This window comes from Triticum dicoccoides, chromosome 1B, assembly GCF_002162155.2.
Source record: "Triticum dicoccoides isolate Atlit2015 ecotype Zavitan chromosome 1B, WEW_v2.0, whole genome shotgun sequence".
NCBI classification, from domain to species: Eukaryota; Viridiplantae; Streptophyta; class Magnoliopsida; order Poales; family Poaceae; genus Triticum; species Triticum dicoccoides.
The window spans coordinates 653731571-653743884 of NC_041381.1; the positions used below are offsets into that span (position 1 = coordinate 653731571).

General features: G+C 49.4%; 1 pseudogene; it reads left to right on the forward strand.

Annotated features, from left to right (window-relative positions):
• Positions 1-6787: 6787 nt before the first annotated feature.
• Positions 6788-6895, forward strand: LOC119351607 (annotated as a pseudogene).
• Positions 6896-12314: the final 5419 nt, after the last annotated feature.

Consider the following 12314-nt stretch of genomic DNA (forward strand, 5'->3'; position numbering starts at 1 on the left):
ACCCTCGTGGACAGGGTGTGGGCCCCCTGACGCTAATTCTTTCGCCAGTATTTTTTATTAATTCTGAAAAGTTGCTCCGTGGATTTTCAGGTCATTCCGAGAACTTTTATTTCTTCACAAAAATAACACCATAGCAGTTCTGCTGAAAACAGCGTCAGTCCGGGTTAGTTCCATTCAAATCATGCAAATTAGAGTCCAAAATAAGGGCAAAAATGTTTGGAAAAGTAGATACGACGGAGACGTATCACACATCCAGGAGTTCATGAAACCCAGTGCCAATCCTTTCTTCGGTAGCTCTGTTCATATATCCGAGGGGTAGACTGAAGACACGAAACCACATTGGAATCAAATTGAAATCATATTCCTCCACCATCTTCTCCGGATCAAACTCCTCCATTACCAGGAGCTCGTTGTCAAACCACCACGGGCCTTCTTCCAATGCACGCCTCCATCCTGCCGGCTGGCGAAATGTAAACAAGAAAACATTGGCTTCTATCTCCTTGCAATCGATACCCTTAATGGGGCACCAGATTCTTCCCAGAGTTTGTCCGACCACACTCGCATGTGTTAATTTCTCAGAAAACAACTTCCCCACTGCCTGAGGTTCATCTGGTGCCCAGTCATAAGACTACCCTTTCTCAGCCTCACCGATCTTCAAACCCCTCTTCTCCGCCACACCCAACTTCAACCCTTTAATCAGACCTTCGACGTCCTCCATCTCCCCTCGCCCCCAACTCCAAAACTACAGAAACCCTAGGGACGGACCAGGTGGTGTACAACCGTGTTCCCTAGCACACGAAAGGTCTTTGGTGGATGGGATGGGTGGATGGGTGAGCGAGGAACGATGTACGGGTTTAGCAAGGCGCACCGGACGAGGTTGGGATGAAGCACCAGCGATCTAGATCGGCAAATCGCCAGGAACCCTAGCTGTATCGGGATCAGCTCCACGATCGCCATCTCTCGAGCCGCTCCCGCTCCCTCGCTAGGGTTTCCCACCGCCGCCGCCGGCCGCCCGGCTCCTTCCCGCCGGCGCCAGCCGCCCGGCGCAGGCCTCCCTTCCCCTCCCCTCCCCACCCCCATCCCCTCCTCCTCGTTCCGCCGCCTCCGCCGTCTCCCCGGGAGGCGGCCGGGGCGGCGCGCGCCCCCCAACCTCTCATCCGTCCTCCTCCGCCCTTTCCCCCCGCCGCCGCCAGCGGTCGCCCCCGGGTCCGACCGGGTGGTGGTGGCGGCGGCGGGTCGTCCCTTACCCGCGCGCTCTCCTCCTTCCCGGGGTGGGGGAGGCGGCGGCGGTGCTTGGCTGGTGGCGGCCCGGCGTCCTGGTGGCGGAGGCCGGCGGCGCTCGCCGCGGTGGTGCCGCCTCTTTGCAACGGGACGCTCCGGTGGTGCTGGGTGGCCGGTGGCGCGTCCCATCTGGGTCCTGGCGGGTCGGGTCCGGCTCGACTGTGCCGCTCTCTGTATGGGAAGGCTGGGGAGCGGCTTGGACTGGGGCTGCGGCATCAACAACGTGCCAGCTGCTGCGCGGAGGCGGGACCTATCCGGGCCTCTGAGGGGCCGGGCCTGTGGGTCCACAGGCCCGGTAGGCTCCTGCTTTGGCGTCCGGTCGGCTACCGTCATGGACGGTGGAGGTGGGGCCCTCCCGTATGCTGACAGTGCGGCTGCCCTAGTCCTGACTCCTCTTCTTCGTTGTGCAGACCATCTTCGCGGTGCCGTGGTGAGACAGCGTGGGAATCTTCGTGTCCGTCTTGGCGCTGGGTGGTGGTCGGTTTGGTGGCGAGCTCCAGAGTGCCTGAGGTGGAGGATGGGATCGGGATAAATCCTTGTTGGATTGGTCGACACAGACGCGGTGGCGCCTGAGGGTACCACCGGACCTTCCTGGAGGGCGTCGGGGCTACCCTTCCTCTCTCCTCGTCGTGTACCGGGGGAAACCCTTAGCAGCAGCGTCGCCGTCGCCGCTTCCCTTCTTGGAGGTGTTGATTGGTACCGGCGCTTCGGAGTCTCGGAGCTTGGTGGGGGATCTTCGGTGGACGCAGCGGTCGCGAGGCTTCGTCGTTTTTGTCGATCCGTCGTTATCGGCATTTGTTTCTTTTGGGCATGCTTGTGCTGCTTCTGCCCCAACACCTATCGTTGGCTGTATCGGATGGTTGCTTTGGAATACAAAGCGGGAGAAAACCCTTTTTCTCATCAGCTCCACGATCGCCCCTCCCTGAAAAACGCCAATCGCCACCATAACGGGCGGACCTACAAGGAGAAAAGTCGGTTAAGATGTAAAGATGGAGGAAAAAAAATGTGTACTAGGTTGCTAAGTGAAAAGAAAAAGGAGAGAGTGATTTTCTTTTTTTAGAGGTAAGCCGTCCACGGATTTAACAGTGGTATCGTTGTGACCATTGCGCTTGAGCAGTGTTTCGAAAGAAAATGAATATAACACGGTATTTATTAGGACGTTAAATGAAACCCAGGGTTGGCTCATATAGACGCGGAGGGGATTCGGGACGGGAGTCGTTGCTTCGTTCGAAATTTGTCCTGGGGGTAGAATTGTCAATTGGTAGCGAACGTTTTCCCCTTCCCCCCACCTCGAATCGAGCGAGGCGGCGGGCGGCGGCGGCGGCGAATCGGGGGGATCTGCTCCGATCGAGATCCCAGACAGACAGAGAGAGAGGGGGGGAAGGGAGTCGAGAGCTCGCGGCGAAGATGCTGACCCTCCTCTCCGACCTCGCGGAGATCGCCCAGGACGTGGACGCGCCCGGGCGGGACGCCGTGCTCCTCCGCGTCGACCGCCTCCGACACGCCCCGACGGCCCTGGAGGTCCTGCTCCACCTCGTCGAGCACCACGACTGGCGGGTGCTCAACCTCCGCCACGTCAGGGAGGCGGCGGCGCTGGGCGGAGCGCTGACCGACGCCAAGCGCTTGCTCCGAAGGCTTCGCCGCGCCCTCGTCAAGCTGTCCGAAGCACGCGGGATTCTCCTGGAATCCATCACGAGGATTCAGGACAGCTACAGGGGTTTCCTCCTGCCTGATCTCGCCGGGTTCGAGGCCCTCTGCGCTGGAGTACACGGCTTCATCGTCGCCGCTGAGTCGCACCAGGTGGGCAGCGGGAACCTGGTGGCTGGCATCGACTCTCAACTCGAGGCCGTGCGCCGGCGTTGGCCTAAGATGAACTTTGCCATCCCATCCTCCTTCAAGCGCTACGACCTGTACATCGACTTGAACGAGTCCATCCTGTTCCTCCGCCGAGCTCAGGAGAAGGTCGACAGGAGGCTGTCCCGCCTTCACCCTGTCGTCGCCACTCTGCAGGAACAGGCAGCACGCCTGGAGGAAACGACGCACGGGGTGAGTCGTCCAGCGCCCCAGACGCTCAACATCGCCAGGTCCCTGTGGACATCTACCTCCGCACTCGCGCACTCAGCCGGCAACTCTATATACGACGTTTTGATTCCCAGCATCGCCAATCATCTGGAGCTGCTCCGAGTTTCCCTGGCCGCACCCCTGGCACTTCCATACCAGTGGTTCACTGGAGACATCAGCATCCGTTCGCTCCGTGACATCGCCGACCTACGCCACGTCTCCCGTCTGCTCCTCAACCATGAGGATGAGCCCTCCCACTGCATCAATGTCGTCGTCGGTGGAGTGAGGGCGCTCGTGGAGGCTCACAGAATGCACGTACAGCTGATCACCGGTGTCCAGGAGCGCGGGTGGGTGGTGCAGGGACTGCCCAAACTCGCGCACGCGGTTATGCTCTGCGACGGACTCTCCGCCCTCAAGGCTGCCTTGGACAGAGCGCACCGGGGGAACGTCTACAGTGCTGATGGTGAAGTGATTGCCCCTGAATACTTTGATGATGTGCGTGAGCGTGCATCAGAGGTTCAAGACATCGTCGACAGCAACCCTACTGTCATCTCCTCTGGGGCACCTGCTCTCCTCACCCGCGTGGCAGAGCTCTTAGACAATAAGCGGCAGGACCAGGTTTTCGGTGTTATTCTGGAGCTGAACGCCGTTCAGCGTGAGCATGTCATTTTCATGTAGGCATGATTGCATGATAGTCTCTGTTGTGATTCTGGACTGAACGCCGTTCTGCGTGAGGATGCCATTTTCATCTAGGCATGATTGCATGATAGTCTCTGTTGCGTTGCTGGGCTGAACATCGTTCACCATGTGGATGTCATTTTCTTGTATGCATGATACTCTCAGTTGACATACGATTGGACATGACATGAGATGAATACTAGCTTAATGCTCCATATGATGATTGAACTGGTGTTCTCTTGGCTGTAGTTTTCTTAGAGTTTGCTTGTTTCTGTTATGCTTGAGCACTTGGTTGTGTTCTTGCTGCTGGCTGTGCTTGAGTAGTTGCTTCTATCTAGTGTGCTTGAGCACTTGGTTATGTTCTTGCTGCTGGTTCTGTTGTTGTTGCTGCTGGCTTAGTCCTCTTTGATGGCCTGTTTGATTGCTCCTGGCAAATGGAAGAGAAGTATCAATAAGAGTCCCTACAATTAAGAAAGATCAGTATTAAATCCCAGAGAAAAGATACCACCTCTATGCTTCGTTTTTGCTCCCTTTCCTATTTCTTTTTGCTGCTCTAATGTAGGTGCCATTGGATTGCTTGCCTCTTTCTGGATTCTGAAGACATTTTCTTTTGTTATGATCATAACTTCGAGATACAGAACATCTTATTCTACAACCCTTCTTTGTCAGCTTTCCATTTCTTTATTTTTTCACCTTCCTCTTTTCTTCTTTTTGTCTTCTTTCTTCCTGGCATTATCCTATGAGGTGGTGGATGTGGCTTTGGATTTTCTGACACTGGCCAACTCTCTTTTCCCACAACTGGTTGCAGCACATGATCATATATCTTGGTTGTATTCAGTGATGGAGGAGCATGTTGCAATGAAACCATATATCTTGTTATATCTTTGCCACAAGTGTAGATTGCCCTTACTCTCTCCGTTCCAAAATAGATGACCCAACTTTGTACTAAAGTAGGTGATGGAAATTGGCTAATCCATACTTCAGCAGTGCTTGTTTGAATTCTCGGCTATCGGTAAATGCCATTCCAACTGCAAACTCTGGCTTCTCATTATTGTCATCAAACACTCTATGTGTTGTCTTCTTCCTCTTTACTGCATCAACCTCTCAATCACTGCCTTCATCGTACGATAGATCATCATCACTAACAAAATATGGTGTCCCTCTCCATCTGAATCTTCAAGATTGCAGGTTTCTGGCACAGTAAATTCATCAGGGACATTACAAGATTTATGTTCTTCTTGTCTCAAGTCAACATCTTCCTTTTCACTTTCTCTCAGTTCTTTTGCATATTTCCTCAACTCGAGGACTTCATCTTCAGAAGCAGAGCTATTACTCTCTGATGGGGGAACAACATAATCACTGTCACCTGAAGGTGCGTCATCACTATCTATTTCCTCTTCCTCTCCAACTAAGATAGCTTTTTCCTTTGCTAACTGGTAACTTATCTCTCTCTTCTCAAGCTGATCGAATAAGTTTGAGGATTGCCAAGCCTCCGGTTCTGGAACTTGCTGCTCCTCCTCTGCTCCATATTGTTCAGTTGATCGATCACGTGATTTATCTTTACCATTTGTTGGACCTAAGTTTTCACATAGATAGATAACAAGTTCGAGTATTAGTAACCTCTTCTGTTCAAATCATATGCTTATTACTCTATAATGTCTGATTTCCAATGGCAATGACATGCTTGGGATCAGGTTGGCTGAACAATTGAAGAGTATTACATATTAAAGACAAAATTTAGTGCTTCCCTGCCCTCAACTTGAGGGCTGATTTTCAGTTGAATCAAGCCATTAAGTATTAACTACTAGAAATATTGTTGCCATGGACGCCAGTTGTGAAGGTTCTAACAGTATGCTAAACAGTACACACAGATTTATACTGCAAATCTTCCCTCAAGATCTTATCTGCAGCATTGCTTATGTTGTCTGGACGCTACCACTCTTGAGAGGCTAGGAATCCTTGTGCCTAAGAAACATAGTGATTTAACTAAGATTCCTTGGTTGGGCATGTTAGAATACTTGTATGCGTATTATGGTGCAAGTATAAACCGTATATACGCTGTAGGGCCGGCGCGGCATGTTTATCTCTTGTAACTCGGTTGGTAGGATGTTGAATTGATCTCTATCTTGTATAGTTAACTTGGAGATCAATCCAACAACCTAACCAACTAAATCTTGTAAACCCTAGCCGCATTGTGGCCTATATATAACACGCAACGCGTCCCTGCTAGGCATACGCTTAACACAATCTTATATGGTATTCAGAGCCTCCTTCTCTAGCACATCACGCACCCATGGCCTCCTCAAGCTCTGCTGTCGCCACACCAGCCCTCATCCCGATCGCCGATCGTCTTCACCGCTCCAACTTCTTGGTGTGGCGCGCGCAGGCCATGGCAGCTATCCGGGGCGCGCAGCTCGTCTCCTACCTCGACCCTGAGAGGGAGCTGCCGGCCCGGAAGCTCACGGACAAGGAAGGCAAGCCCACCGATGTGCCCAATCCGGCATACGACATCGACAGGGCTCGCGACTCCCAGCTGCTGAGTTTCATCTTTAATTCAATCTCCGCACCAGTGATGATCCAGGTTGCACACTGCAACACGGCGGCCGAAGCTTGGGTCGCCATCACGGAGATCTTTATCTCCCAGACTCAGGCGCACATCGTCAACACCAGAATCGCTCTCTCCATGACGAAGAAGGGCAACTCGACGGTGGTCGAGTACATCGGGCGCATGAAAGCGCTCGGTGACGAGATGACATCTGCAGGAAAGCCTCTCACTGACGATGACATGGTGTCCTACATCCTGGCGGGGCTCGATTTCGACTACATGCCGTTCGTCTCCACCATCTGCGCACGAACTGAATCCATCAAGGTGAGCGAGCTTTACTCACAGCTCATTAACTTCGAAAGCAGGCTGGCTATGTTTGAGGGCGGCGGCCAGTCGTCCCACTCCTCCGCCAACACCGTCTCACGTGGCGGACGTGGCGGACCCAACCGCGGTGGTGGCCGCGGTGGCAATGGTGGTCGCTATGGAGGCGGCCGAGGAAACGGAGGCGGTGGCCGTGGCCAAGGCCGCGGTGGTGGCCGCGGCAATGGAGGGGGAGGTCGCAATGATCTTCCGGAAGTCTTCTGTCAAATCTGCACCAAGCCGAACCACACCGCCATGGAGTGCTACCGCCGCTTCGACATCTCTTTCAACAAGGAGAAGAGCGTGGCGGCCGTCAACACCAACCACGCCAACTCTCAGTCCTCCTATGGAGTGGATACCAACTGGTATGTGGACTCTGGAGCGTCAGATCACATCACCAGCGAGCTCGACAAGCTCACCGTCCGGGACAAGTACAACGGGCATGATCAAGTAAACATGCCCAATGGCGCAGGTATGAAAATTGCTCATATAGGTCATGCTTATGTTCGTACCCCTTCCCGCAATCTCCATCTTAAAAATATCCTACATGTACCAAATGCCACGAAGAATTTGATCTCTGCTCATCGGCTATCTTATGACAATCACGTTTTTCTTGAAACTCATCCTCATTTTTTCTGTGTTAAGGACAAGGCAACGAGGAAAACCCTCCTCCGCGGCAGGTGTAGAAACGGGCTCTATCCCCTATCATCAGCTCCCGTAAGCTCGGGCAGGCATGCACTTGGCGCCACCAAGATCTCATCATCACGGTGGCACAATCGTTTAGGTCATCCATCTTCGGCAATCGTTCAGCATGTTCTCAAGCACAATAATATTTCCTTTTCTAGCAAAGAGTTGAATAATCAGGGTGTATGTGATGCTTGCCAACAAGGCAAGAGCCATCAACTACCCTATCCAAATTCTAGTAGTATTTCCAATGCTCCTCTAGAGCTAGTTTTCTCTGATGTATGGGGGCCTGCCCGAGATTCAATCAATAAGAAAAACTATTATGTGAGTTTCATAGATGATTTCAGTAAGTTCACTTGGATTTACATTCTCAAACACAAATCAGAAGTGTTCAAAGTTTTTCATGAGTTTAAAGCACTTGTTGAACGTCTCTTTGACCGAAAAATCATCACTATGCAAACGGACTGGGGAGGCGAGTATGAGCGCCTAAACTCCTTTTTCCGTCAGATAGGCATCACACACCATGTGTCATGTCCTCACGCCCATCAACAGAATGGGTCAGCTGAGAGAAAACATCGCCACATTGTAGATGTAGGTCTCTCACTTTTGGCTCATGCTTGCATGCCCTTGAAATTTTGGGATGAAGCATTCCTCGCTGCCACTTATCTCATCAACCGCACTCCTAGTAAGGTGATCAATCTTGAAACTCCCTTAGAAAAATTGTTCCATGAAAAGCCAAATTATCATGCTCTCCGCACTTTCGGCTGTGCTTGCTGGCCAAATCTCCGTCCTTTCAACTCTAGAAAGCTAGAATTCCGCTCCAAGCAGTGCGTTTTTCTTGGCTACAGCAATCTTCACAAGGGTTTTAAATGCCTTGATATACAAGCAGGACGGGTGTATATTTCCCGTGATGTCATCTTTGATGAATCAGTTTTTCCTTTTGCTGCATTAAATCCAAACGCCGGAACCCCTCTTCGCTCCGAAGTTCTTCTTCTTCCTGAAACCATGCCCTCTGACCCTCTTGATCATGGGGACGAACAAACAGCTGATCCATCGGGTGATTTTCATAAAAATTCTGCAGTTAATTTTGGTGGAAATCCGGTTGTTCTTCATGATTTTATGCAGCAGCCAGGCGCGGAACACCATGCAGATTCAGGTGCTGCAGATCCTGACGGTGGCGATCCCGGGGCTGATTCTCCCTCGTCTGGCGCGCCTGCCAACAGCAGCGGCGGCGTATCTGCCTCGGGAGGAGACGAGTCACCAGCGGCGTCCCACGCGTCCAGCCGAGGGCCCACAGGCGAGGGCCCGGAAGCGCACTCCGCGCTTGACCAGACGAGCGCGCCCGTCCCGAACCGCCAGGTGGCGCGGTCTCCTGCACGCGGTCGGGCCGACCAGGCGGGTGCTTCGCAGACAGGAGGCAGCATCCGCATCGTCCCTCGCGCTGGCCAATCAGATGCGGTGCATGCGGCTGACAGCATCCGCATCGGATCGGATGCGTCTGGATCAACTGCTCCGGCTCCTGGTACGAGGATGAATGGATCTTCTGCGGCTGATGGTTCTGCGGTTGTTCCTGCACCAACACAGAGGACAACAAGGTCACAACATGGTATTTTGACACCAAAAATATGTACGGATGGTACGGTCAGGTATGATAAGGTGCGGTTTGTTGGTCTTACCACTACTGGAGAACCACATAATTTGTCAGAAGCTTTAGAACATAAAAACTGGAAAAATGCAATGGATGAGGAATACAATGCTCTTATGAAAAACAGAACATGGCATTTAGTTCCTCCAGCCAAAGGCAGAAATATAATTGATTGTAAATGGGTCTATAGAATCAAAAGAAGAGCAAATGGAGAAATAGATAGATACAAAGCAAGATTAGTTGCAAAGGGCTTTAAGCAAAGGTATGGCATAGATTATGAAGATACCTTCAGTCCAGTTGTAAAAGTAGCTACTGTCAGACTTGTTCTCTCTATTGCAGTATCAAACAACTGGCATCTTCATCAATTGGATGTGCAGAATGCGTTTCTTCATGGCGTTCTAGAGGAGGAAGTGTATATGAAGCAACCACCTGGGTATGAGGTAAAAGATAAACATAATTATGTTTGCAGGCTTGATAAGGCTCTATATGGTTTGAAACAAGCACCCAGAGCATGGTACTCTAGGCTGAGTGAGAAACTCCAAAGGCTTGGTTTTCGACCATCCAGAGCTGACACATCACTGTTCTTCTATAGGAAAGGGAAGATCACCATTTTCATGTTAGTATATGTTGATGACATTATTGTTGCAAGCTCATCACAGGATGCAATTAAGGCATTGCTTGAAGATCTAAGAAGAGATTTTGCTCTAAAAGATCTTGGTGATTTGCACTACTTCTTGGGAATAGAAATAAAGAAGGTTAAAGATGGCATAGTCTTGACTCAAGAAAAGTATGTGTCAGATGTGTTAAAACGAGCAGGTATGATGAATTGCAAGGTTTCGAATATGCCTCTCTCAACTTCTGAAAAATTGTCAAAAGAAGAAGGTGAGCCACTAAGTGCTGAAGAATCTACAAACTATAGAAGTGTTGTAGGTGCCTTGCAATATCTAACGCTTACAAGACCTGATATATCTTTTCCTATTAATAAAGTATGTCAGTTCTTGCATACTCCTACTCTTGCACACTGGACAGCAGTAAAGAGGATCCTGAGATATCTAAGAGGCACTATGAGTACAGGTTTGAAAGTCACAAAGTCAACATCAACTTTGGTGAGTGCATTTTCTGATGCAGATTGGGCAGGTTGTCCTGATGATAGAAGATCAACAGGGGGCTTTGCTGTTTTCTTTGGACCAAATCTCATCTCATGGAGTGCATGGAAACAAGCTACTGTATCAAGATCAAGTACAGAAGCTGAATATAAAGCCTTGGCTAATGCTACGGCAGAGTTAATATGGATTCAAACCTTACTAAATGAGCTTCGTGTAAGTCATTCTCCAGTTGCACGTTTGTGGTGTGATAATATTGGTGCAACTTATCTTTCAGCAAATCCAGTGTTTCATGCAAGAACAAAGCACATTGAAGTGGATTATCATTTTGTGCGAGAAAGAGTAGCTCAGAAGCTACTTGATATTCGTTTCATTTCCACCAATGATCAAGTTGCAGATGGCTTCACTAAAGCCTTATCTTGGCGAAAACTAGAAGAGTTTAAGAACAATCTCAACTTGGTAAAGTTATGATTGAGGGGGAATGTTAGAATACTTGTATGCGTATTATGGTGCAAGTATAAACCGTATATACGCTGTAGGGCCGGTGCGGCATGTTTATCTCTTGTAACTCGGTTGGTAGGATGTTGAATTGATCTCTATCTTGTATAGTTAACTTGGAGATCAATCCAACAACCTAACCAACTAAATCTTGTAAACCCTAGCCGCATTGTGGCCTATATATAACACGCAACGCGTCCCTGCTAGGCATACACTTAACACAATCTTATAGGGCATTATGTCGAACTGTGGTTGCAGTTTGAGCATTGACGTTGGGAGGGTTGCTCCTCATTTGTGGATAGAAGTAACGGTGACGGTACAGATCAGACCATATTTATGCAGTTTAAACAAATGTAGATTGGAATTACTGCTGCTAATGATGTACCATCTCCAAGTTCGCATCCCCCTTTTCTTGTTGATTTTATACAACCTAAGATAATTGTTTTGCACGTTCACGAAAATTGGCCGGTCACCTCCAGAGCCAAATGGAACCTTATCTCTTCTTAGTCAGAAGTTTGGGAGGGGACATGAAGGTATTCAACCTTGTGTTATGTACAAACACTTGCAGAAGTTGCGATTTTTATAAGGGAATTTTGTTTAGATATGGGTGAATCGTAATAAGAGCTATTGATCAATGCAGTCATGGCTGCACTTTAAAAGCTTTGCTTGGTTTCTTGTTTAGCTGCCTTCGATTTTTAATTTTTTTTTACTGCCAAGACGAAACTAGGGTGAATGATGTCGTGCTGATTTGCTCTTGGATGATGTCAGGTTGAATCTCGAGGTTCTCAACTATTGTGGTGCATAGCTGTTTTTCTGTCATTTTGGAGTAAAGTTGTAGATATTTGTGATGTTCTGGATCAGAGGTCTTTACAAGGAACTGGTAGCAGTTCTTGTGACTGGAGGCCCTTGATAAACTACACTGATAAGTTAGCTATAATATACTCTGGCAGTATCAGAACTATACTTAGAACAACACTGCATTTATTTGTTATCGCCACATTAACATTTTTTTTCTGACTCCAACTTGTTGTTGCAGACCCTCTAGTCGTGTACAGATATTTCAGCATATCTCTAATCGATTGTTCTTGCCCATTGATTGGTTTAAATTTAGATTAGAATGAAAGAGCATTTTCTTGATTTGTAACCAAGTGATATGTACTTTACTATTCAATAAAATGTCTGTAGTAAACCATGCCTAATTCCACTCTCCAAGAGGGGAATGCGGGGCGATCGCTTGGGTCATCTACGTATCTTAGGGCATGTACAATTGTTTTATCATAGGAATGCTACGTAGGATAAATGACGAGGTGGGAGAAAATTGGCTATTTGCCACTTTCAATATGGAGCTTCGCACAAATGCCATTGTCAAGATTGACTTCGTAAAAATGCCATCCAGCTTATGTGTACTTTGATTAACATGCCATTTTTCCTTTTCCTATTGCTTTTCTTTTTCTTTTCC